General features: G+C 44.8%; 1 protein-coding gene across 6 annotated transcripts in view; it reads right to left on the bottom strand.

Moving 5' to 3' along the window:
- SCAF8 (SR-related CTD associated factor 8) overlaps nt 1–27,709 on the bottom strand; it is a 228,446-nt gene that overhangs the window by 6,946 nt on the left and 193,791 nt on the right. For all 6 annotated transcript variants that reach the window (XR_001490106.4, XR_012433558.1, XR_001490104.4 and 3 more), the window contains one exon: nt 11,675–11,765. The gene's annotated coding sequence lies outside the window, so the exon portion shown is untranslated. The remainder of the gene's footprint in view (nt 1–11,674; nt 11,766–27,709) is intronic.

Genomic DNA, 27,709 nt, shown 5'->3' with positions numbered 1-27,709 from the left:
AGGTCAGGAGTTTGAAATCAGCCTGACCAACATGGAGAAACCCCATCTCCACTAAAAATACAAAATTAGCTGGGCATGGTGGCGCATGCCCGTAATCCCAGCTACTCGGGAGGCTGAGGCAGGAGAATCGTTTGAACCCGGGAGGCGGAGCTTGCAGTGAGCCATTGCACTCCAGTCTGGGTGACAAGAGCAAAACTACATTTCAAAAAAAACAAAAACAAAAACAAAAAACAAAACAAAACAAAAAAACGAAGGAGAGAATGTCCTCTGGGAATTACTCAAGGCAGCTCTTTCCCATCCTTTTTTTTGTTTTTTGAGACCAGTTCTTGTTCTGTCACCCACCCAGGCTGGAGTGCAGTGGTGTAACCATGGCTCACTGCTGCCTCAACCTCCCCAGGCTCAAGTGATCCTCCCATCTCAACCTCCCAAGCAGCTAGGACTACAGGCATGCACTACCACACCCAGCTAATTTTTGTATTTTTTGTATAGACGGGTTTTGCCATGCTGCCTAGGCTGGTCTTTAATTCCTGGGCTCAAGTGATCCTCCCACCTCTACCTCCCAACGTGCTGGGATAACAGGCATGAGCCACTGCTCCCAGCACTCCTCCCATCCTTGATCTCTCCATGTGGATCCTCAATGTGCTTTGAGGAGAGCCTCAATGTGCTCTGCAAACCCTTAAGTCTGTGAGTGCATGTGTGGCTATGGAGTAGGGGTTGCAGGCGAGTTTGCACGCCTCAGGGCAGGAAGGGGCTGGAACTTACCTACTTATTCTCCCTGGGCTCAGGTGCTCAGGTGAGGGAGAAAGCCAGGGCTGGCTGCTCTGGGGTTTGTACCTAATACTAAGGGATCTACCCCAGGTGCACACTCACAAAATCTCATTCAGAGTTCAAAGAGGTAACAAAAGGAATGTGTGTGTGTACTGCATGCGCGCCCACAGTGTGAGTTTGGCACACATGAAGACACACACCCATACGTTTACTCTCTCAAATTTTACAGTGCAAATTAGGAGGCTGGTTCTAATAACATGGCAATAAAACATCAAGGGTTTGTACTATAGTCTCTCACCAGGCATGGGAAAATGGTTTATCTTGGATCCCGAGGCAGACACTAATATAAAGAGAAAGTAATAGATGGAGGAACCATCCAGAAACAGTTCCAGGGCCACAGAATTTTTCTTCTTATCCACAACAAAGTCTCAAGAATGCAAGACCACAGGCACAGGCTGGAAAACTGCACAGAAGTGGAGTTTCCTGAAGGGAGAGATTCACATGGAAGCCTCAGTTCACAGAGGTCTCACCTGGAATTTCTCTGTGGAGGTTTGTACAGGAAGCAGCTGAGTGGCGCTCTTGAAATGAGAGAACGTCACAGAAATACTCCAAAACTATGACTGTCATCTCACCAGAAGACAACCAGTCCTTTTTCATGCATTTGACAAGACCATTTTCATATCAGTCAGGTATTTAACTTTGATGTTCATAGAAAAATTCAGTACTTTTACCAATAGCAAGAAGTTTTGGTTTCGGGGTTGTTTTTGGTATAGTTTGGGGTTTTGCTGTGTTGTCCAGACTGGTCTCAAACTCTTGACTTCACACGATCCTCTAACCTTGGCCTCCCAAAGTGCTGTGATCACAGGCGGGAGCCACCACATCTATCCTAACAAGAAGTGTTTTCGTGGGGTTTTTTTGTTTGTTTTTTTAAGACAGAATCTTGCTCTGTTGCCCACTGCCGGAGTGCAGGGGCGCTATCATAGCTCACTCCAACCTCGATCTCCTGGGCTCAAGTGATCCTCTCACCCTCAGCCTCCAAGTAGCTGGGACCACAGGCACGCACTGTCACGCCCAGCTAATTTTTCTTATTTTTAGCAGAGACAAGGTCTTGCTTTGTTGCCCAGGCTGGTCTTGAACTCCTGAGCTCAAGCAGTCCTCCTGCGATGGCCTCCCAAAGTGTTGTGATTACAGGCATGAGTCATAGTGCCCGGTCTAACAGGATGTTTGAAAAGAGCTTTTTCAAAAATAGAAATACACGCAAATTGTTACCCCCCCTCCAAATTAATGAAAAGGAGGCACCCTTTTCAACTTACCTCAAAAATCAAACTGTTTCGAGGCTGGGTACGGTGGCTAACGCCTGTAATCCCAACACTTTGGGAGGCCGAGGTGGGTGGATCACCTGAGTCCAGGAGTTTGAGACCAGTCTGGCCAGCATGGTGAAACCCTGTCCGTATTAAAAATACAAAAATTAACCAGGCGTGGTGGCGGGTGCCTGTAATCCCAGCTACTCAGGTGACTGAGGCAAGAGAATAGCTTGAACCTGGGAGGCAGAGATTGCAGTGAGCTGAGTTCACACCACTGCACTCCAGCCTGGGAAACAGCGAGACTCCATCTCAAAAAAAAAAAAAAAAACTGTTTTGAGGGAAATCGTTGTTGTTGTTGTTGTTGTTTTATTAAAAAATTTGTTTTGAATAATTTGGTACATTCTCACAAGAATTCATTGGATGTGTTGTGAGCAAAATGGCTTAAGAAACAGTTATGTTTCACGTTGATAGGATGTCACATCAAGCCACACATACGATATGTCTGAACTAATGGTCCTCTTCTCTGTGCTCCCGTGTCACATGACCTGCCTGTGACAATGCCACTTACATTGTCATTAGAGTTCCTGTGCGTAGCTACATGCCCCACCTCCAGCTTCCATCTCACTGAAAAGGTCTTGAAGGAGAAGACCAGACTTCCTCCTCCTTGATTCCCCTAGAACCTGGGCCAGTGCCTTGAAGAGAAGAGGTGTTCCAGGAATATCTGGGGAGGGTGTGGGAAATATGGTTGGACATGGGTAGGTTGGAGCCAGGTTACATAGGGCTTTAGAACCTGGACTTGACCCATCCTGGGTCAGAAGGAGCCACTTAAGGTTTTTGAGCAGAGGGTGATATGAAAACTAATTGTGGGTTGGGCGCGGTGGCACATGCCTGTAATCTCCGCACTTTGGGAGGCTGAAATGGGTGGATCACGAGGTCAGGAGTTTGAGACCAGCCTGGCCAATATGGTGAAACCCCATCTCTATTAAAAGATACAAAAATTAGCCGGGCGTGGTGGCGCAAGGCTATAGTCGCAGCTCCTCGGGAGGCTGAGGCGGGAGAATCACTTAAACCCAGGAGGTGGAGGTTGCAGTGAGTCGAGATCACACCACTGCACTCCAGCCTGGGTGACAGAGTGAGACTTCGTCTCAAAAATAAAATAAAACAAATTGTGGCACTTTGGGAGGCCGAGGCGGGCGGATCACAAGGTCAGGAGATCGAGACCACGGTGAAACCCCGTCTCTACTAAAAATACAAAAAATGAGCCGGGCGCAGTGGCGGACGCCTGTAGTCCCAGCTACTCGGGAGGCTGGGGCAGGAGAATGGCGTGAACCCAGGAGGCGGAGCTTGCAGTGAGCCAGGATCGCGCCACTGCACTCCAGCTTGGGCGACAGAGCAAGACTCCGTCTCAAAAAACAAACAAACAAACAAACAAAAAAACCCAAAAAACAAACAAACAAAAACAACAACAACAACAAAAAAAAACAAATTGTGTTGAAGTCCAGAAATGAGGCACTGGAGTGGGAGCCCAGAGCAGAAGCTATTGCCAGAGGTCACAAGGACAGAGACTAGAGGCAAATCTAAAGGATTTTCAAAGAAAAGCAGAACTTGGTGTCCCTTTCCAGGGGAAGAAGCATATGGAAGTGTCAAAGTTGGCTCTAGAGGTTGGATGGCTGAAAGAGGTGCCCTCCTCACAGAGACTAGGGCGAGGATTTGGGGCAGGGCAGAAGGTGGGGGAAATAAGTTCATTGTGGTTCATGTTCAGTGTGAATCGATCCCCCAGGGCACAATGTCCAGGCAGTAATTATAATTCAGAAGAGGAGTCAGGGCTGAAGATTGAAATCAGCAAGTCACCCTTGCTTGCAGTGACTTCTCTGAAAAGACAAAACGCTTCACCAGAAGAATAGGGGAGAGCTCTTAGGTACGTCTCCAAAATCTGCTTGCTAGGGTGGGATGAGTCACCCAGAAGGACCTGCCCAGGTGCTAAGGAAACTGGGAAGGGCTAGGTCAGGTGAGCCTGAGGGAACAGTTTCCTGATGGGGGGTGGAGGAGGAGGCAGCAGGATGTCCACAGTGACAACTTTGGAAGGAAGGAAAAGGAGAAGAAGGACCAAGGAAAGACAAGGCGGTGTTTTTAAAGGAAGTCATTCATTCATGGATGGTAGACAAGACTGCAGCAGAGCAGTTGGGGCAGATGCCAAACCACAGAGCACAGATGAAGAAGAAAGAAAATGTGAAAGAGCAGGAAGCAGTGGCTGGAGGTGACACTTCTGAGGAGGCGGTTTGCAAGCTACAGGAAGCAGTGGCTGGAGGTGACACTTCTGAGGAGGTGGTTTGGAAGCTACAGGAAGCAGTGGGATAAAGGAGGGGGTGATCTTCATCCTGAGCATGCTCGCCAAACACACTCATGCCCATTGCACACCCTGAGATGTGCACCCAGCTCTCTTCTCCAGAGGGAGGTCCACATGGCACACATCTGAATGGCCCAGACTTCTGGACATGTGGTCCTCTGTGCCCAAAGCCCCTGGGGTACCTGGGGAAACGCGCTGGCTGCCTTATGAGCGTGTGAAAGAAGTCTGGATGCCAGGCCTGAGCACTGAGCATTTCTTGGCCCACGTGCTGCTCATGGCGATTGTGTACAGAGAGCAGACTGGGCTGCAGGACCAGCAGGTGCACACAGAGGCCACCTCAAAGGGACATGGCAGCAGTACTGTGAGTCCCTCATTCTCCCTATGAGTGAATGCAGCTTTGGGCAGCATGACTGAGTCTACCCAAATTTAAGCATATCTGTGGAGACTGCTGGGGAGCCAGTCATGGAACACAGACTCTGACATCTCCTGAGTTGGAAGAGATTCAGGCTCAGAAGCTCCATCCTCAGCACCTCCTTCACACTCTGGAGGAAGCTGAGGGAATCCTCTCCCACCGCTATCTTCAGGTGGCATGGATATTACAGAGGAGTAGGAAGGGGACTCCCTGAAGGAACCTGTTCTATAGCTTTGGAAGTCTTCAAATGGCCTACAAGCTTAGAGGCATCTGGAATCAAAGCAGTAGTGACACCTTCCTGCCCTGGTGATTCTATTTAATGAAGAATAACTATAAAGAGAGCAAGATGGCCAAATAGAACCCTCTAGCTGTCATCCCTCCCTGTCCCCTCCAATCCCACCCCCCAAGAACACCAAATTGAACAATTATCCACAGAAGACAGCACCTTCATAAGAACCAAAAAATAAGGTGAGTAATCACAGTACCTGGTTTTAACATCATATAAAGGAAGAGGCACTGAAGAGGGTGGGAAAGACAGCCTTGAATTGCTTACATGACCCCTTCCCTTTCCCCTAGGAGCTCAGCATGATGCAGAGAATCTGTGTCCTTGGAAGAGGGAGAGGGAAGTGATTATGGAGCTTTGCATTGCAACTCAGTGCTGCCCTGATACAGTGGAAAGAAACAAAGGGCAGAATTAGGCTGGTGCCCATGGAGGGAGCATTTAGACCAGTCCTAGCTGGAGGAGAAGTGTTCGTCTCGGTAGTCAGAACCGGAGTTCCAGCAAGCCCTGCCACTGCAGGCTCAAGTGCTCCAGGGTACTAAATAAACTTGAAAGACAGTTTAGGCCACAAGGACTGCAATTCATGGGCAAGTCCTGGTACTGGGCCGACGTTGGAGCCAGCAGGCTTAGTGTGCATGCAACCCGGTGAAACACTAGCTGAGGTGCTCAAGGCCTGTCCCCCAACCCCAGGCAGCACAGCTCACAGTTCCAAGGGGAGAGGAAAGAGTAAAGAGGACTCTATCTTGCAACTTGGATACCAGCTTAGCCACAGTAAAATAAAGCACTAAAGTCCTGAAGCCCCCATTCGAGGCCATAGCTCCTGGGTGACATTTCTAGACCCCCCCTGGGCCAGAAGGGAACCCACTGCCCTGAAGCAAAAGACAGTCCAAGAAGAATTCACCACCGGCCATCTAAAAAGCTCTTGGGCCTTGAATAAATATCAGGTCACCACAGGCCTTGGGTGAGACCCAGTACTGTGCTGGCTTCAGGTGTGACCCAGCACACTCTCAGCAGTGATGGCCATGGAAGTGCTTGTGTCACCCCTCCCCCAAATCTAGACAGCTCAGCATGGACAGAGTGATTCCATTTGTTTGGTGGAAAGTAAGAGAAGGGTACAAGAGACTCTGCCTGGTAATCCAGGGAATTCTCTTGGATCTTATCCAAGATCACCAAGGCAACAGGTCTGCAAAAGTTATACTGTCACTGGGCTTGGGTTGCTTTGTACTGCACATATGACTGCAATGACCAAAGACTTAGATCACAACCCTCAATTCCCTTTGAATATTCGGAAAGCCTTCTCAAGAAAGACGGGTACAATGAAGTCCAAATTGTGAAGATTAGAATAAATACCTAAATCTTTAATATCTAGACATCAACAAACATCCACAAGTATCAAGACCATCCAGAAAAACATGACCTCACCAAATAAACTAAATAAGACTAATTCCAGAATGATAGCGATATATGACCTTTTAGACAGAGAATTCAAAATAGCTGTTTTGAGGAAACAGCAAAATCCAAGATAACACAGAGAAGGAATTCGGAATCCTGTCAGATAAGTTTAACAAAAAGATTGAAATAATTACAAAGAATCAAGCAGGAATTCTGGACCTAGAAAATTCAATTGATAAACTGAAGAATGCATCAGTCTCTGGACAGCAGAACTGATCAAACAGAAGAAAGAATTAGTGAGCTTCAAAACAGGCTATTTGAAAATACACAGAGGAGTCAAAAGAAAAAAGAATAAACAATAATGAAGCACACCTACAGGGGTTAGAAAATAGCCTCAAATAGGCAAATCAAAGAGTTATTGGCCTTAAAGAGGAGGTAGAGGAAATAGAGAGACTGGGATAGAAAGTTTACTTAGCAGGGTGTGGTGGCTCACGCCTGTAATCCCAAGACTTTGGGAGGACGAGGTAGGTAGATCATCTGAGGTCAGGAGTTCAAGACCAGCCTGACCAACACGGTGAAACCTCATCTCTACAAAAATTAGCCAGGCATGATGGCGTGTGCTGTAATCCCAGCTACTCAGGAGGCTGAGGTGGAAGAATCTCTTGAACCCGGGAGGCGGAGGTTGCAGTGAGCCAAGATCGTGCCGTTGCACTCCAGCCTGAGTGCCCAAGTGACAGAGCGAGACTCCATCTCAAAAAAAAAAAAAAAAATTAAAAAAAAAAAAAAGGAAAGTGGGGCCGGGTGCGGTGGCTCACGCCTGTAATCCCAGCACTTTGGGAGGCTGAGGCGGCAGGATCACCTGAGGTCAGAAGTTCAAGAACAGCCTGACCAACGTAGAGAAACCCCATCTCTACTAAAAATACAAAATTAGCCAGGTGTGGTGGCGCACACCTGTAATCCCAGCTACTCGGGAGGCTGAGGCAGGAGAATCACTTGAACCCAGGAGGCAGAGGTCGTGGTGAGCCGAGATTGCACCATTGCACTCCAGACTGGGCAACAAGAGTGAAACTCTGTCCCGAAAAAAAAAAAAAAAAAGAAAAAAGAAAGAGAAAAAGAAAGTTTATTCAAAGAGATAATAACAGAGAACTTTCCAAACCCGGAGAAAGATATCAATATTCAAGTGCAAGATTATAGAACACCAAGCAGATTTAACCCAAAAAAGACTACCTGAAGACACTTAATAATCAAACTCCTAAAGGTCAAAGATAAAGCAAAGATCCTAAAAACAGCAAAAACAAACAAACAAAACAAACAAACAAAAAAGAACTATAAGGGAGCTCTGACACGTCTGGCAGCAGATTTCTTAGTGGAAACCTTATGAGCCAGGAGAGAGTGGCATGACATATTTAAAGTACTGAAGGAGAAAACTTTTATCCTAGAATATTATATCCAGTGAAAATATTTTTTTTTTAATTTTTCTATTATTATTATTATTTGTTTTTGGAGACAGGGTCTCACTCTATTGTAAAGACTGGAGTGCAGTGGCACGATCTCAGCTCACTGCAACCTACACCTCCCAGGCTCAAGTGATTCTCCTGCCTCAGCTTCCCGAGTAGCTGTGATTACAGGCTTATGCCTCTACTACCCGGCTAATTTTTGTATTTTTAGTAGAGACAGGGTTCACCATGTTGGCCAGGCTGGTCTTGAACTCTTGACCTCAAATGACCCACCTGTCTCGGCCTCCCAAAGTGTTGGGATTACAGGTGTGAGCCACTGTGCCCGGCCAAAAATATCTTTCAAACATGAAGGAGAAATAAAGACTTTGCCAAACAAAAGCAGACAGATTTTGTCAATGCCAGATCTGTCCTGCAAAAAATGCTAAGGTGAGTTCTTCAATCTAAAAGGGGTGTTAACAAGCAATAAGAAATCATCTGAAGTTACAAAACTCACTGGTAACAGTAAGTACACAGACAAATACAGAATATAATAACACGATTATAGCTGTGATATGTAAATTTTTCATATCTTGAAAAGGAAGACTAAAAGATGAACCTATCAAAAATAACAACTACAACAACTTTTTAAGACACAGACAGTACAATAAGATATAAATAGAAACAACAAAAAGTTGGCTGGGCATGATGGCTCATGCCTGTTATCCCAGCACTTTGGGAGGCCAAGGCGGGCAGATCACTTGAGGTCAGGAGTTTGAGACCAGCCTGGCCAACATGGTGAAACCCTATCTCTACTAATAAAATACGAAAATTAGTGGGGTGTGGTGGCATGAACCCGTAATCCCAGCTACTTGGGAGGCTGAGGCACAAGAATTGCTTGAACCCAGAAGGGGGAGGTTGCAGCAAGCCCAGATCATGCCACTGCACTCCAGCCCGGGTCATAGAGCAAGACTCAGTCTCCAAAAAAAAAAAAAAAAGAAAAAAGAAACAACAAAAAATTTAAAAGTTGGGGAGAAAAAGTGTAGAGTTTTTATTACTCTTCTCTTTACTTGCTTGTTTTTGCAATCAGAGTTAAGTTGTCATGAGTCTAAAATAATGTGTTATAAGATGTTATCTGCAATCCCCTTGGTAACCTCAAATCAAAAATCCTACAATAGGTATGCAAAGCAAGAAATTAAAATATGCTTCCAGAGAAAAACACTTTCAAGAAAATAAATAAATAAATAAGAGACAGGTTTGGGTGGCTGAGGTAGGCAGATCAACTTAAGGCCAGGAGTTCACGACCAGGCTAGCTAACATGGTGAAACCCTGTCTCTACTAAAAATACAAAAAATTAGCCACGTGTGGTGGCACACGCCAGCTACTCAGGAGCCTGACACACAAGAATTGCTTGAGCCTAGGCACTGGAGGTTGCAGTGAGCCGAGATTGCACCACTGCACTCCAGCCTGGGAGACAGAGCAAGACAGGAAGGAAGGAAGGAAGAAAGAGAAGATCCCAACACAACCAGAAACAAATGACAAAATGGTAGTACTAAGTCCCTATTTATCAACAATATTCAATGTAAATGGATGAAACTCTCCAATCAAAAAAAAGAAAAAAGAAAGAAAAAGAAATAAAAACAAAAAGAGAGTAGAATGTTGCTTACCAGAGGCTGGGAGTGGGGAAGGGGAAGGTGGAAGGATTTGGGGATGGTTAATGGGTACAAAAATAGAGTTAGATACAATGAATAAGATCTAGTATTTGATAGCACAATAGGGAGATTACAGTCAGCAACAGCTTGTACATTTTAGAATAACTGAGGAGTACAATTGGAATATTCGTACCACGAAATGATGAATGCTTGAGGTGGTGGTACTCCATTTACCCTGATGTGATCATTATTGTATGCCTCTACCAAAATATCTCATGTGCCTTGTAAACATCTACACCTACTACGTACGCATTTAAATTTAAAATATTTTAAATTAAAAAAAATAAGCGTAGAAACCCTTAAGATGTCACAAAATAGTACAGTTGCATTCAACTTCCTTCAGCAAAACTGTCTAAAAGTTTGAGAAGATGTCCATGAGAACAATCAGTGTTGCAATTTGCATGGCTCTGATCTTCAAGGAAAAAATGCACAGTTGCATTCAACTTAATCTTCAGTATGATGAGCACTAATGAGACAATAGTTACATAGCCTTTTCCTCGCACTGGCCCTAGAGCTCCATACACATCACTCAACAGGCATGGAACCCAACATTAGAGGTATTTTCCTTACCTCCATTTTATAGATGAGGAAAGCAAGCTAGGAAGAGATAGAGTCCAAGAGCTGACGGTCAGTAAGTCGTAGAGTCAGGGTTTGAACCTTGCCCCAAGGATGAGGAAGTCCCTGACCTAGAAGGGTGCCCAGTGCAGTGAAGGGGAGGAGAAAGCAAAAATGTCATGTCGCCATGGTGAGTGTGGGGACCAGGTGTGTTCAGGCACTCTGGGTACAGGGAGGTGTGCAGCCCGGGGCAATGAGTCCCAGAAAGGCTGCCTGGAGGGGCTGACACACGAGCTGGGTGCTGCGTGGTAGACCGGGGATGGAGGGGCTGGTGGTTGTGCCAGACAGAAAGGACAGCAAGAGCAAAGACATAGAGGGGCCCAACAGAGGATGAGTCCAAGGATGACGAAGGGGCGTCACGCAACGCGGCTGAGGGGACTGTGGGGTTGGAGCCTGGGCTAGGACACCAGATTTTTTCCCTGAGGGAGAGGGAGGCCCATTCAGAGGATTCCCAGGGAGTGACATGGTTGGACATGAGTTTTATTTTAGGTGGAAGATGGTGAAACTGGAGAAGGGAAAGGAGACCTCAAACAAGGTCAACGCAATGGGCAAAGATGAGCAATGGGCAAAGATGAGCAATGGGCAATAAGTAAGTTAGAAGGCGGTTTCTTTATTTTTTTATTTTTTATTTTGAGATGGAGTCTCACTTTGTCACCCACGCTGGAGTGCAGTGGCGCTATCTCGGTTCACTGCAACCTCCGCCTCCCGGGGTCAAGCAATTCTCCTGCCTCAGCCTCCCGAGTAGCTGGAATTACAGGTGCCCACCACCACACCCAGTTAATTTTGTATTTTTAGTAAAGACGGGATTTTGCCATGGTGAACAGACTGGTCTTGAAAACCGTGACCTCAGGTGATCCACCCGCCTCGGCCTCCCAAAGTGCTGGGATTACAAGCATGAGCCATCACGCCCAGCCTAGAAGGCAGTTTCTTATAGTGAACTTATTTTCTCTCTATACAAGCAATGATGTGAGAGCCCCTGCATTGTACATTGTGCAGAGTCCACAAGCAATGATGTGAGAGCCCCTGCATTGTACAGAAGCTGTGAACATTCATTTTGAAAACAACAGAGGGAAGGGAGTCCCTTTTGAAATTTTTTTGAGGGAGCTTAGCCTTTCAAGTTAAACCACTTATTATCTAATTTTCTTTTCCACAGAATCTCTGCGGGGGCAACACCGAGAAGGAGCAGATGAGCAGCTTCCACGTCATGAAGCTGGTGCTGGAAAACTGCACTGTGAACCTCACCACACCAAGCATCTCACTTCTCGCATCTGAGAAAACCTCGGCTTTAAGGCCAAGGTAGCTAGAGGAGCCCAACGCAGGTGAGACGTTCCCCATCTCCCTGCTAACCTCAGGACAGCCTGCCCATTAGGAACTTCCAAAGACACGGGTACAAATGGAACTCACCACTGACCTGCTTAAACTTAACCCAGATAGCTGAAGATGAAAGACTTCATATTCTGCTAGAAGCTTCAAAGCTCCATTATCTTCCGAGTCATTCTGTCCTAGAAGAAAACAACAAATAGGCTCATTAAATTACCCACAGGTGAGGGATCAATCTGCAACATTAAATGAAAAGTTCCCATTGCATGGATAAGACGAGGTGCAATTCAGAGCAAACTACCATGATACTTCACGCAAAACCTTGTTTTTTGAGATTTTATGTACACAAGTAACAGCTAACCTGACTCTCCACTGGCTCTAAGGCTGGCTCAAGCATCATCTAATCTTTCTATATGATAGTAGCAAGAAATGATTATAGAGAAAATGTTGTAGGCATTGCATTTGATTAGACTCTGCAACTGAGATGTGTTCATTGAAATACTATCTCCTCATTTGTTAATACATTCCAGTGAATGTAAAACAAAGGACTCCAAGGTTCAAATCTGGGGTCATAGAACTTTGGAGATGAATGGGATACTCCTCCTCAAAGATGAAGAAATGAGATCCAGGGAGGCTGTCCCACCCGCAATCTAGCAGCCAGTTAATGACCAAGTCAGAAGTTCATCAACCAGGGCTCTGTCTGCTACATCAGACTTAACTTAGGGTCACAATTTTGAAATAACGGCTCTTATGAAGGCTTTTGATTCAGAAAATATTCCAAAATTCATGCTGGATTTACACTTTTTATTATTTTTTATTTTTATTTTTTTGAGACGGAGTCTCACCTTATTGCCCGGGCTGGAGTGCAATGGCGCAGTCTCAGCTCACTGCAACCTCTGCCTCCTGGGTTCAAGTGATTCTCCTGCCTCAGCCTCCCGAGTAGCTTGAATTACAGGTGCCCGTCACCACACCCAGCTAATTTTTTTTTTTGTATTTTTAGTAGAGATGGGGTTTCACCATGTTGGCTAGGCTGGTCTCAAACTCCTGACCTCAAGTGATGTGCCCGCCTTGGCTTCCCAAAGTGCTCAGATTACAGGCGTGAGCCTCTGCGCCTGGCCTAAACTTACTTTGTAATCTTTCTAGATGTGGAAGTAATTTACATTTTTGCAACAAAATGCTAATAATCAGCTCAAGTCACACTTTTTCATGTAGAAACGAGTCCCACCAGGGGGTCACAAAAAGGACTCTGCCCCGTGACCGCTCACATTTTCAGACAATGCCTGACCTGTATGTGCTGAGTTTCAGGAAGAAATTGCTGTCCCTGAAGGGCAATTTGCCTCCAGGATCCATAGCATCTTGGAAAACCTTAGCATGCCTAAGCGGGTTGGGAACTGAGGCTAATAGAGTTCAACCTCTCATTACACTTTTAAAAAATGCAGGGGAGTCAAGTGGTCAATCCAAGAAAGAGCTAGGTGTAGAAATCCAGAAAGAAATGCAGGTTCATTGAGCAGCTATTAACGCTGGGCTCTGTGCCTGCTGCTACAGGTGAATGATCTCATTCTTCTCACAACTGCCCCCCGAATGCACATGGGCACTTCTCCATTTTACAAATGGGGGCACGAAGACCCAGAGAGGCCGAGTTCTTTGGTTCAGTTAATATTTATCTGCACATCTCCTACATGCCAAGCACCAAGGTAGGTGCTGAGTATATAAAGGAGAAACAGACAAACTGTCTGTCCTCAGTGAGCTCACAATCTAACAGGGAGGAGAGAAGCAGATTCAGGCATTTTAATCCAAACTCAGTTTTCTTTTCTTTTTTTCTTTTTTTTTTGAGCAAATTCTTCTAGATCTTGAATCAGAACTAGAACTACGTTGTTCAAAGTGCAGCTTTTAATGTATTAAAAGGTCATGAGATTCATTTAGTGGGTCTTGATTATCATTAAAAATATATATACATGTACGTATGTATTTTTTGTTGTTGTTGTTGTTTGAGACAGAGTCTGCTCTGTGCCAGGCCACACCACGCCCGGCTAATTTTTGTGTGTTTAGTAGAAATGGGGTTTCACCATGTTGGCCAGGCTGGTCTCAAACTCCTGACCTCAAGTGATTCGCCCACCTTGGCCTCCCAAAGTGCTGGGATTACAGGCGTGAGCCACCGCGCCCGGCCTGATTAGCATTAAAAATATATAAATGAACAAACAAAGCAGAACAGAATAGCATAGACTAGAAAATAGTGTGTATATAGTAAAGGTAAGGAAACTCACAAGGGCATATGTCTATGTATCTCTATCAATCACATAAACCTCTGTGTGTACTGGTTTGCGATGTAAACTATATTTCCTTTTCTAGGCCATGGTGGAAAAAAGTGTGAAAGCTCTTGAGTTATAGAATAAAGTGACCAGTGCTTTATTAGAGGCTCATACAAAATGGTGAGGGCCAAGAGGAGCAAGTGTCTGCCTAGGGACTAACTCCTGACCTCAAGTGATGTGCCCGCCTTGGCCTCCCAAAGTGCTCAGATTACAGGCGTGAGCCACTGTGCCTGGAGTGAACTGGTACAATTTTGGTTTGTCACCAAGAGAAGTCTTTTAAAGGTGAGATGCCCAAATCGAATGCCCAGAGATAGGAAGAGCTGGAGAAGGAGTGTTAGGCAGTTCTAGGGATGAGAGAGGAAAACAGAGTCAGGGCTCCTTTCTCTTATAGCCTGGGACAGGGGATGGGCACCTGTCAGGCCATGACACCAGTTCTGTATTTGCATGAGAGCCCCAGACTCAAGAAGATGGACCCCCAATTCTAGCCCTAATTGCTAGAACTGTGGGAGCTGATGGAAGTCTACAAACACTGGTTAGCTCTGGACGGAACTTCCTACCATCCCACTGCCAAAAGAGTACAGGAGAGCATCAGAGTCCAGAAGGCCAGGAGGTTAAGGAGTCAGACTCAGGACCCTTAAAACTTTTTTTTTTTTTTTTTTTGAGACAGAGTCTCTCTCTGTTGCCCAGGCTGGAGTGGCGTGATCTCGGCTCACTGCAACCTCCACCTCCCAGACTCAAGCAATTCTCCTGCCTCAGCCTCCTGAGTAGCTGGGATTACAGGCATCTGCCACCGCACCTGGCTAATTTTTGTAGTTTTTTAGTAGAGACGGGGTTTCACCATCTTGGCCAGGCTGGTCTTGAACTCCTGACCTTGTGGTCCACCCGCCGCGGCCTCCCAAAACGCTGGGATTACAGGCATGAGCCACCGCACCCGGCACCTTCATACTATCTTAATCCCCAGAACGGAGGCTCCTTTGGGATGGCAGTTTACTGTGATCTCCCTTATCAGGATATAGTTATTAAATTTTCTGTTACTTTAATAAAACTTCCTTCAGACATCTTCTGGGTACCATGTTGGTAAGTTGAAGATTCAGGGCAATCCACTAGACTGTCACGTGGACATATTATCTCAGGTTTCTGAGTACGGATATGAGGCAAGAGAAAAAAGGTCCACCCACAGAGTAACCTGTGGCACTCATTCATACTGTAAGGCTCTCTGACGTGCAGTATGCAATGACGTGGCCATGAGAGGCAGCTCAGGGGCAGTCATATTTTGGTGTCTTGGTTATTGAATATTTATCTGTTAACAAGCAGTAATATGAGACGACATCAAGATAAATTATCTTATCTACGATTTCATCCATATTTTCCCCATACAGGATTATGATGATGACAAGAACTGGATACTATACAAAATAATCAACCCCAGAAACATATAGAAAAGTAACAACCAGATATTTATGTTTTATGTTTCTTCACCCATCATATGTGTCAGACAGTACAAATATCAGTACAAATAGACAGAATAATTAGGCCGGGCGCAGTGGCTCACACCTGTAATCCCAGCACTTTGGGAGGCCGAGGAGGGCAGATCACAAGGTCAGGAGATGGAGATCATCCTGACCAACATGGTGAAACCCCGTCTCTACTAAAATACAAAAAATTAGCCGGGCATGGTGGTGTGTGCCTGTAGCCCCAGCTACTCAGGAGGCTGAGGCAGGGGAATTGCTTGAACCTAGGAGGCAGAGGTTTCAGTGAGCCGAGATCATGCCACTGCACTCCAGCCTGGGCAACAGAGCAAGAATGGAGTGGAGTAGTTCAATAATGGCTCACTGCAGCCTCTATCTCCTGGGTTCCAGTGATCCTCCTACCTCAGCCTCCAGAGTAGTTGGGACTACAAGGCATGTGCCACCATGCCTGGCTATTTTGTGTAATTTTTTGTAGAGACGGGGTTTTGCCATGTTTCCCGGGCTGGCCTGAAACTCCTGGGCTCAGGCGATCCACCTACCTTGGCCTCCCGAAGTGTTAGGGTTACATGTGTGAGCCACGGCACCTGGCCAGGGCATGATCTTTTATTTTATTTAGAAACAAATATAATAGTTCATGTGAAACTGCTTCATGAACCAAAAGGTATCCTGTAAGTATTCACCATTTTCATTATTATCAATGCTAATAAATTATTTTCAAGTAAAATACTAAAAGTAACATACCTGTAACCCTAGCATTTCGGGAGGCCGAGGTCAGAGGATTGCTTGAGTCCAGGAGTTTGAGACCAACCTGGGCAACACAGCAAGACTCCATCTCTATTATTTTTACAAAAAAATAAAAAATTAAAATAAAAAGTAAATGAAATTGTATTCAATGTTTCCTGATTATGTGGTTTTGCACACATCTAAATTCCAAACCAAGGGCTCAGGTTTAACTAACACGTTCAAGGATTAACATTCATGATAAGGCAGAGAGTTTAATCACAATTGTTCTTCATAACAGAAGGGTAAGTAGACTCTGGTTACTAAGTAGTCCTATTGTCTTCATCTGATGGATGAAATAAGAGGAGCAGAGAAGCTAATGAAATGCCCAGGGGCACACAGTAGCAGAACCAGAGCAGAAAATCAGATACCCTGGCCACTAGAGCCCCTGCTTTTTCTTCTAATCTCGTTCACAGTTTGGGTTGTTGGTTTGCTTTTTCTTACAAAGTCAGAAGCTGGGCCGGGCGTGGTGGCTCACGCCTGTAACCCTAGCACTTTGGGAGGCCGAGGCGGGTGTATCACCTGAGGCCAGGAGGTCGAGACCAGCCTAGCCAACACAGTGAAACCCCATCTCTACAAAAATTAGGCATGGTGGCAGGCACCTATAATCCCAGCTACTCAGGAGTCTGAGGCAGGAGAATCGCTTGAACCCGGGATGCGGAGGTTGTACTGAGCTGAGATCGTGCCACTGCACTCCAGCCTGGGAGAGACAGCCAGACTCCATCTCAAATAAATAAACAAATAAATAAATAAATAAATAAAATAGGCCCTGTGCGGTGGCTCACACCTGTAATCCCAGCACTTCGGGAGGCCAAGGCAGGCCGGATCACCTGAGGTCGGGAGTTTGAGACCAGCCTGACCAACATGGAGAAATCCGGTCTCTACTAAAAATACAAAATTAGCCGGACGTGGTGGCGCATACCTCTAATCACAGCTACTCAGGAGGCTGAGGCCGCAGAATCGCTTGAACTCAGGAGGCAGAGGTTGCGGTGAGCCGAGATCGCTCCATTACACTCCAGCCTGGGCAACAAGAGCGAAACTCTGTCTCAAAAATAAATAAATAAATAAACAAAAATAAAAAGTTTCATATCCAAAATGCACAAGTTTTTCAGCTTTGGTTCTTACATTTAGGTTTTAATGACGTTCAGAGCAACTCAAAATGTCCTTTTCCAGCAGGATTAGTCAAGATAAACCCCAGGTAAATTCTACCAAATGGCAAAGCAGAGCCAGCAGTGCCATTCACTGCAGAATACCTGAGTCTGGGCTCCTGGCCAGCACCAGCGAAGGCCCCTACTGTACCTTCTGGCTTCACTCCAGAGGCAAGAAAAGAAAGCACGCCACAGAGCACACAAGCCAGGGTTATGCGATCCCAGCTCTCCAGAGTCTAACTTCACTCCTTCTGTAGCTGAATTTAAAACGTTGCCCTTTTCTGTTTATTTGCACAGAGGGCCGTTTAACATAGGAGCACAAAGAGTGGGGGAACACTACAGCCATGTGGACTAGAATGATTTCCAATCACAATAAACACTCCCAAAGAGGGAGGAAGATGGTACGCAATATATTTCCTCTCTAACATTCTTCAAAATAAATGCACAGCCTTGGAGGAGGCAACCTGACATGTTTCCACTAGACGAATGTGTGGGGAGAAAAACAGATCTTTGTACACTACCTGCACTGTGCCCAGGCCCCATTCCAGACCACAGTTTGGCAACTGGATCCCAAGGGGCTGAGTATCTGGAGATTGTCTACAATGCAGTTCGTCTGGGCTGCTCCGAAATCAACAAGGCTTCATTCCTTTCCGTTAGCTCTCAGCAGAGTAACATCCAGGAGGGTGCTGTGCTCTGACACATTGCGCAGAGCCTTCTGCATCCTCCAGGCTGAGTCTCGGGCCGCTGAGAACTGCTGTGATGGTTCGGAAACCCCAGTCACAGTGGGCCACAGCCAAGAGCCAGCCAAACCTAAATTCTGGGCTGTCACATTTTGGAGCTGTTCCCCCTGAAGCATGTGAGCAAAATCCACAAAAATTTTGAAGCAACATATGATTGTTGTGAAAGAATATCAGGGATCCTATTTTCTTCATCCACTTCTGTGAATCCATTCCTTCTAATGGCCGAGTCCACATGTCATTCTGCATTACTCACTTTGAACAAGACACAGAAACACCAAGCATCGTGGCATGGGGCACACTACATACTAGGAAGCCTTAAAACATCACCACCAACAAAAACGCTTGATTCGGCCACTGTTATCAGAAGAGGGTAGAAGACACCAGGTACAGTGGCTCATGCCTGTAATCCCAGCACTTTGAGGCCAAGGCAGGCAGATCACCTGAGGTCAGGAGTTCAAGACCAGCCTGGTCAACATGGCGAAACTCCATTTCTACTAAAAAATTAGTCATGGCACATGCCTGTAGTCCCATGTATTCAGGAGGTTGAGACACCAGAATTGCTTGAACCTGGAAGTCAGAGGTTGCTGTCAGCTAGGAGCGCATCACTTTACTACAACCTGGGCAACAGAGCGAGAGTTCGTCCTTTATGGCCAGGCACGGTGGCTCAAGCCTGTAATCCCAGCACTTTGGGAGGCCAAGGCGGGCGGATCACCTCAGGTCAGGAGTTCAAGACCAGCCTGGCCAACATGGTAAAAACCCGTCTCTACTAAAAATACAAAAATTAGCCAGGAGTGGTGGTGGGCTCCTATAATCCCAGCTACTTGGGAGGCTGAGGCAGAAGAATTGCTAGAACCCGGGAGATGGAGGTTACAGTGAGCCAAGATCATACCACTGCACTCTAGTGTGGAAGACAGAGTAAGACTCCACCTTTTTTTTTTTTTAAGTCTTTTAGAAGGAGAAAAACTTCTCTCATTTTTTAAAGACGTCCTTTACTCTTACTCAACACACACCTAACACTAATGACCTGACCATAGAAGGTTTCTATCAGATGATTAATCCTCGCAAGGCTATCAAATTCCCATCCTAAACATCTTTACTTATTACTCAAAGCAGCAGTCCATGAACTTGTTAAGCTGAAGGATAAAACGGACATATAGGGTGCGGGTGACCTATTGTTATTATTAGTGCTGTCCCCTAGAGTTGTGCAGTGCACAACCTGTGAGACCACATGCAGCAGCCCTGATAATACTTATTATACCAGTATATACTTTTCACTCATGTATTTATAAAGCATGTATATTATAAAAGCAACATGCATATTCTGTTTCCTGTAAAGATCAGTTCTTTTGTGTGTCCGTGTAAATCTTATTGGTCACCCAATGCTTATTTACTAAGTGTCATTATTCTAAATGAACGTCAGTCAGTTATGTTTAGTGTCCAATTGCTAGGATCTCTTTTCCTTTTCCTCTTTGAATATAAATATACTTGAAAATCATACTTAGTTTCACTTGAGGCATCAGTGACCTTTTTTTTTTCTTTTAAGACAGGTCTCACTGTCGCCCAGGTTGGAGGACAGTGGCATGATCATGGCTCACTGAAGCCTCAACTTCTTGGGCTCAGATGATCCTCCTACCTCAACCTCCCGAGTAGCTAGAACTACAAGTACGCATCGCCACACCCAGCTGACTTTTCTTTTTTTTTTTTTTGGTATTTTTTCTAGAGACAGGGTTTCGCCATGTTGCCCAGAGTGGTCTCAAACTCCTTGGCTTCAAGCAATCCTCCCACCTTGACCTCCCAAAATGTTGGGATTACAAGCATGAGCCGCCACACCTGGCCAACAATGATCTTTGATTTCACCAAAAATTGGGGCTGGATTCTAATACTGCCTTAAACATTTTACTTTTATTTTATTTTATTTTGTTTTATTTTTGAGACAGAGTCTCACTTGCTTGACCAGGCTGGAGTGCAGTGGCCCCATCTCAGCTCACTGCAACCTCCACTTCCCGGGTTCAAGCGATTCTCGTGCTTCAACCTCCTGAGTGGCTGGGACTACACGTGCGTGCCACCATGCCTGGCTAATTTTTGTATTTTTAGTAGAGATGGGGTTTCGCCATGATGGCCAGGCTGGTCTCGAACTCCTGACCTCAAGTGATCTGCCTGCCTCAGCCTCCCAAAGTGCTAGGCTGACAGGCCTGAGCCACCGCGCCCGGCCAAATTCTGCCTTATAAATGTCTCTCTGAAGTCTCTATTCTCTTGGGCCTTCTCATATCTCCTTTGAGCCATTATATTAGTTTCTTAACTGTTGTTACAACTTCTAGTCTCTAGCAAAACAATCTGTCCCATTATAGCCAGAATTACTTCCTAAAACACGGATAAGTTTAGGTCCCTCCTCTGTTTTAGAAACTTTAATGAATATATATTGCCTAGGAGATAAAGTCCAAACAAATCACCATGGTAGACGACCCGTTTATAGTCCACTCAGCTCGTCAGTCTGAGCTAACTTGACTTCCAGCACTAATCGGTATCCACTCAGGTATCCATTCAAGAAAAATCTATTGGGCCCTTGTAAAAACACAATGGAACGGAGGAATTACTGGAAAAAGTCAGTAAGACCCATTCCTAGATATCAGGGTGCAAACAAACGGGAGATACAGACACATAAATATGTCATGAAAATTTACCATGGTGAGTGCAAATTGGCCCCAATCTGGCGTACCAGCCTTATAGCCAGTAAATTGCCACTCACCCCTTTTTCCTGTATTCCAACAATGGTAAACTTTTTGTTATCCAAAACTGTACCATGTTCTTAGACACCCGCACATGTTTACTTCCTCTCTAGTGCTTAGAATGCCCTTCCCTATGTTACTGTCTGGCGTTCTCTTGGCACATGAGTGGGTTAAGAACCCAATGGCAAAGCGGTAAAGGTCAGCAAGAGGGAAGTCAGACCCTGGAGCAATAGGCCCGAGCCACACCGCATATAAAGCAGCCAGCCTTTGCATGCTGATGAAGCCCCACCTCAGCCCCCTGCACCTGTCCTCTTTCCCAGTGTGGGGGAAGATGGTCTCTGTGTGGCTGAGTTTAGCCAAGACCTCAGAAAACTGTGGTCTCAACAGAGGAGGTGGTAGATGGCAAAGTGGGCACAGGACGGTGGCACTCTATGTATAACATGACTTCTTTGGGGTGCCTTGCACAGCAAAAGATCCCCTGCAGCTAAATCCAGTATCTCTTGCTTCTTTAGGGCTTGGTAACTGAGTATTGGGGCTCTGTAAAAGTGGTTTCTAGAATTATTTAATTTTGCTTGGGATCAATATGTTAAGGCCACTGGTGTAAATACCAAAGAAGAAATGAGGAATTCCTATTTGAAATGAAGTACAAATGACTTTCCTCCTTCTCTTCGTTTTATCCTTCCATCCTTCCTTTCTTTTGAAACAGGGACAAACTGACTTGTATGACTGGTAGATGTCATTTTTGTATATATCTGAACACATTAAACAATCCATTTAAAAAATCCATTTCAACAAAGTGAAATTAACTTTAGAGTTACCAGCAAGAGGGTAAGATGTGGAAGCTGCCCTCAAGAAATTCGTAACTAGAGGTTACATTTTAGCTAGTTAGTCCCACCATCTCCCTCAAAGTAAGATATTCCAACCTATAGATATTTATTAGGGAGAAATGTAAATAAATAACTCAATGATTTAAGTAAATAGATCATAAGTCCACAACTCCCTCTAGGCTAAAACTGGTGACTTTCTCAAGAAAAAATGACTTAGCGAAAGCCGAAACAACAGAGAAGTAGACTAGAGTGTGTATGTCTGCAGATTCATTTCTGTATGTGAATGTTCACCAAGAGAGGTGGATGAGCATGGATATAGACGCTTGTCACTGCTGTGGCCACATCCAGGTGAGCCAAGAGGCTGCAGAGCAGGTGGAAACTGCTGATGCTCGCCCTGGCCAAAGATGATGTTGGGGTGGGTCTGTTGTCTTCCCCCACACCTGGGATCCACTGGCTCACCCACTCTGTGACTGGGGCTCCCAGGAGGCCCAGTCCCCTTCTTCCTGGAGCCCCTGCTGGTCCCTACACTAAGCTTCCCAGCACACACATCCCCATCCCGGAGATGGCCTGCTGTGATGACAGGACCGGCTCTAGAAAGCGGGGCTTGTTCCACATCCTTCTTACACTAACTCCATCTTTTCCCTGGGAGATGCTCTCAGGCTCTGCAGTTCTGTCAGGTTTTGTGTCTTGAAGTCTTCAAACTTCTTCAGGCAAAAACCTCATGAAATCAGCACTGGGGGATGTTATCTTCATTTCACAAAAGAGAAAGCTGAGATGCAGGGCAGCTCACCAAAAAGATATTTAGTCAGTAAAAGCCATTCCAGTAAGTTATGAGAAAAACCAAAGATATGCCATGAAAGTGTGAGGAAAGCACATTCCAGAGTGGTGGTTTCCCCCTCTGCAAAAGGCAAAGGCCTATCCACGCTCCCACAACGGCCATCACCATTTCAAAATCCGAAACAAAATGTGCTTCCTGACTCTTTTCCTGCGCAAAATAAACAGCACCACTTTTGAAATCATTATGTAAAATCAACTTCAAAGAAACAAGAAACACAGCCTAATAAAGGGCGGCAGGGGGAGTTTCAGAAGTACCATTCTCCCATATCCAACCCCCACCGCTTTTCCAACTGAATGCAATTTTTGCCCAGAGAGCAACTTTGTCTGCAGAGACTACCCTATGCTTGGGAAGGAAGAATGTAAGTAACAAGGTGCAAGCATCAGCATAAGTTTCAACTTCAAAAGGAATATAATCACCGTTTCGGTAAACTCGCCCCTTCCAGATAAACAACTGTGTTCCCAGGTTGAAGATGAGTCATGTCCCATCCCCAGAGTCCTCCAAACCACACATTCCTCTTCCTGTCCCTGGCAGTCATTTGCATACATCCCTAACCTAAACCAGGGCCGCTTATAAAAGGGCTTGTGTTGAACTTTCTTCTATTTAATTCCAGTGCTTTCTTCCAGCTACCCAATCTGTATGTAATTAAAATCGTATTGCAGCAAATGTTGAATGGTATGAAAAGTTTTACCATATGTATACAATTGACTAGTTGTAGAATTTGGCATGTCTGCAATGATCCCATTAACGAGGAGCGAGCCTGGCTTATTTTGGAGTGTATGTTATATGCTTTGGATAGGTTCTGTTTTTAACTTGTACTAACGCTGTCTGTGATGTTTAACCCTTTGTCAGCGGTCACCAAGAAGTGTTCCTGCATTTCAACAATGAGGACCACTGTACCCTAATCAAAACCTCAGTTCAAAAACTATTTGTCTAGTGGAGGAAGTTTCCTTTGAAAAATTTCCATTTTCTAAACCAAAACTAGCCTGCTCTGTCTTAACAAAGGCTGAGCAGATACCATCAGAGCCTCTGGGATCAAGCTGAACCAAATGGAGAAAATACAGATGCAATCATCACTTCCAAATACTGAGACCCAGGATGCTCCTTGAAGCTTGAAAGAAATGATTTTAGGGCAAAAAGAGGAAGTACTGTACTACTGCAGATAATAAAAATGTGAAACTTATGTCCCAAGAGGTAGCAGATAAAATATAAATAAATTCAAGAAGGAGTTAGCAAAGGTCATGCTGACAGATCTACCTTTGAGGAACATTCCTGACATTCTGTGACTGACACAAGGGAGGGAAAACATCTTTCCGTCTCATCACCCTCCCCACCACACCCACTTTTCCCACACAACAATTGAAAAAACTGGGGCCTTTGTCAGAGGAAGAACACAAGGTCAGATAAGCCTTTGGTCTGACTCTCTGGGTCAAGACTTGATATAATTTGTAGATAACGGAGCTGACTAGTTGCAATTTTGCTTTAAAGACATTCTTCAGTAACGACTGCAGAATGAGTTGAAGTCTTTCTCAACATGTGCCATGAAGAAACATATGTTCTTAATCTGTGGGTTTAAAATTGTTTTAGAATTACATCAATGAGACATGTCCTCAAAAGAAAAAGCAGGCCACCAACCCGAAACACGGGAGTATAAGAGCAGTGTAGGATAATACTTCTTTCTAGCTTAATGTCTTACAACAAATCTGTTGTAAAAGTTCTTTAAAAAGGAACGTTCATCTGGAGCTTAAAAATATGCATATAGGAGCTTTGGCAGAGGGTATTAGTTTCTCACTAGAGGCAGGAGCCCCGCTAAGCTGATCTGAGGATAGAGTGAAGGCAAAGGTACCTAGCACCTCCAGGAAAGGGAGGTGGAGAAAGAAATGCCCTCATTTCATTCATCAGATCAAGTTCTCACATCAGAATTCAAATCCTCAGTTCTCAGTGCTGAATGTTAAGCCACAGAATGTTAAGATTAGAAAACCACCAAATGAACCTAAACAATTCATCCCTTAAAAAGGAGATGGATATTGTGACCAAAATTTCTTCTTTAAAGTTGGGTACCTGGGTCAGGTATGGTGGCTCATGCCTGTAATCCCAGCACTTTGGGAGGTTGAGGCAGGCGGATCACTTGAGGTCAGGAGTTTGAAACCAGCCTGGTCAACATGGTGAAACCCCAACCCTACTAAAAATACCAAAATTAAAGGGGAAAAAAAATTAGCCTGGTGTGGCAGCACATGTCTGTGATCCTAGCTACTTGGGAGGCTAAGGCAGGAGAATGGCTTGTAACCAGGAGGCGGAGGTTGCAGTGAGTCAAGATCATCCCACTGTACTTCAGCCTGGGCAACAGAGCGAGACCCTGTCTCAAAAAAAAAAAAAAGAGGAATTGCTCTGAGACCAGTCTAGACGGTGCTGCCTCCATCACCACGCATGGCTTAACTGACACAGAAACACAAGATGCTTTCACCTAAACAAGGCCTCTGTGTTACCCGGACAGAGTGTTCACAATGTTCGAATCCCCCATTTTCTCAGCCCTGGAAAACTGTTAAATCCTATCAGTGCAGGAAATTGAAAAATTTGCTTCTCAGGAGATGGTTAGCCTGAGAACTGATAAGTGGTGGGGTGAGGGGAATCTGCCTGGAGCTAGGAGGATGAGGCTGGTCCTTGTGTTTCCATAATCCTATTAAGCAGCTCCTAGCCGAACTTAATCTGGTCCTGAAGTGGATGGCTGGAAGATAATAGCTCTTGGACTTTAAGTGTCACTTAACTATATAGGTAAAACTCTAATCTCTGCGCTTAAGGGCCCATCAGTGTAATCAAAATGAGGACTCTCAGAGGAACCTGCTTCCCTGGCAGCCTGGGGTTGTAGCAAACGGTAGTTACAAAGTGCTCCTTGGAGATAGGTGCCTTATTTGGGTGGAAGCAATTTACTCTGTTCACTAGAAACTCATCCTGTCTAGACAACAGGGTTGGTCTCAAGTGTTGGAGTAAAGAGGAAATCCTCCATAACTTGCCTGCCAAGGTAAAGACTCAGGTTCACCCTTGGAACAACTGTAATCAATCTCAAGACGTCCTCTGGGTAACAAAGGATGCTAAGACAGCTGCTGCTTCATTAGCCAGGAACACTAAATAGAAACCATCGTGAGCGGAACACCCATTGGCTGACTGCAGCTCAGCCCCTGCTGTGGATGGCCAATTTAGATGAATAAATGTGCTTTTGTCTAGTTGTTCCATCAATTACTAACAGAGGGATGTTAAAATTGCCACTGTGATGGTGGATTTGTCTATTACTCCTGTAAATTCTGTCAATCTTTTGTTTTCTTTCCTTTTTTTTTTTTTTTTTTTTTGAGACAGGCTCTCATTCTGTTGCCCAGGCTGGAGTGCAGTGGCACAGTCATAGCTCACTACAGTCTCAACCTCCTGGGCTCAAGAGATCCTCCTGCCCCAGCCTTCTGAATAGCTGGGACTACCGGAGCGTGTTGCCACATCCAGCTAGTTTTCAGTTTTTTGTAGCAACAGGGTCTCACTATGTTGTCCAGGCTGATCTTAAACTCCTAGCCTTAAGCGATCCTCCCACCTTCGCTTCTCAAAGTGTCGGGATTATAGATGTGAACCATGGTGCCTGGCCTGTCAATATTTCTTCAGGTATTTTAAGCTCTATTGCTGGACATATACAGTTTTATGACTTACATGTTCCTGGAGAATTGTCCCTTTTACCTCTGGTAATATCATCCTGAAGTCTATTTTATTATATATTAATATGGCCATTCCAGCTCTCTAAAGCATACTGTTTCTGTGACATAGTCCATCTTTTTTCTTTCAACTTATCTGTATTTATATTTAAAGGCAGCATATAGTTGGGCTTTTATTTCTGCAGCTAACAATTTATATCTTTAAATTGGACCATTTGGTCAATTTATATTTAATGTTAACTACTGATGTGATTGCATTTAAGTCTGCTGCTCAAATTTATTTTTAGTTTGTCCCGTATGTTTTTTAAATTCTTCTGCTCCTTTCTTACCTTCTTCTGGGTTAATTAAACATTATTTAGAATTCCATTCTTATTTCTCTATTGCCTTTTAGCTGTGCCTCTGCATTTTTTTAGAAGAGTTAATATGATATTTATTTATTTATTTATTTATTGGAGATGGAGCTTTGCTCTTGTCACCCAGACTGGAGTGTAATGGCGTGATCTCAGCTCACTGCAACCTCCGCATCCCAAGTTCAAGCAATTCTCCTACCTTCAGCCTCCCAAGTAGCTGGGATTACAGGTGTGTACCACCACACCCGGCTAATTTTTGTATTATTAGTAGACATAGGGTTTCACCATGTTGATCAAGCTGGTCTTGAACTCCTGACTTCAGGTGATCCACTCACCTCGGCCTCTCAAAGTGCTGAGATTACAAGCATGAGCCACCTCACCTGACCCTAATATGATTTTTAAAAGGACAAAAACAAATATCCTAATACCATCTGACTCAGGATATCAAATCAATGTATTAAATGATGTAATTGGTTATCTAGAAGAGCTGAGAATTCTCCCACCGTCACTCCTACCAAGTCCTTAAAAATAGGGAAAAGCAATTCTTCTAGCCCTTCTATGATTCTACACAGGAAAAGAATTTAGAGGTTTTTCTTTAAGTAATCTTTATAAAAATCGAACTCCCTGGACCTTCACAACTTGCATCCTAAACACTCAGATTTTGGCACTCCTGTTATGTTTCCTCATGGTTCTTCCATGAATTTCCTCCGTACTCATGCAGGACTGCAATGCATTCTCTGAAAATACTCTCCAAAATCAAGTGTCAGGCCTGAAGAGAACTAAACAAGTCTACGGCTTGCAAGGAGCGCCCTCTTGAGGGAGCCTTTATACAAATGTTGAAATCTGTCTGCTTTGTCTGAACTCACGGTTCCAGCATCAGGGGGTAATAAAATCAGTCAATACAGGAGATACACTGGCTAAATTACGGATGTAAATATCTTCTTATTAGAAGCGAGTTCTAACTCCTGAAAGTCAAGATAATCTCTAGCAGAATAAAAGCAAAAGCAAAAACAAAAAACAAAACACAGTACCTCACTAAATGTCTTCCTTAAATACAAAGTAATACAAAGCTACAAATACACTAACAATCAGAAAGACAATATGACTCCAGCATTCCGGTGCTTCTGTTCATTTTAGATATTGTTCCTTATCTTGAACACGGAAAGGTAAGCTTTCTCCAGAGACACAGCTGGTGGGTGTGGATGTGTCACACAGTGGTCAAGAGAAAGACTCCTGATCAGAGGCACCAGAGC

This window comes from Macaca fascicularis, chromosome 4 (assembly GCF_037993035.2).
Source record: "Macaca fascicularis isolate 582-1 chromosome 4, T2T-MFA8v1.1".
Classification (NCBI taxonomy): domain Eukaryota; kingdom Metazoa; phylum Chordata; class Mammalia; order Primates; family Cercopithecidae; genus Macaca; species Macaca fascicularis.
Note: the sequence above shows the minus strand (reverse complement) of the source record. Positions and strands in the feature narration are given on the sequence as shown.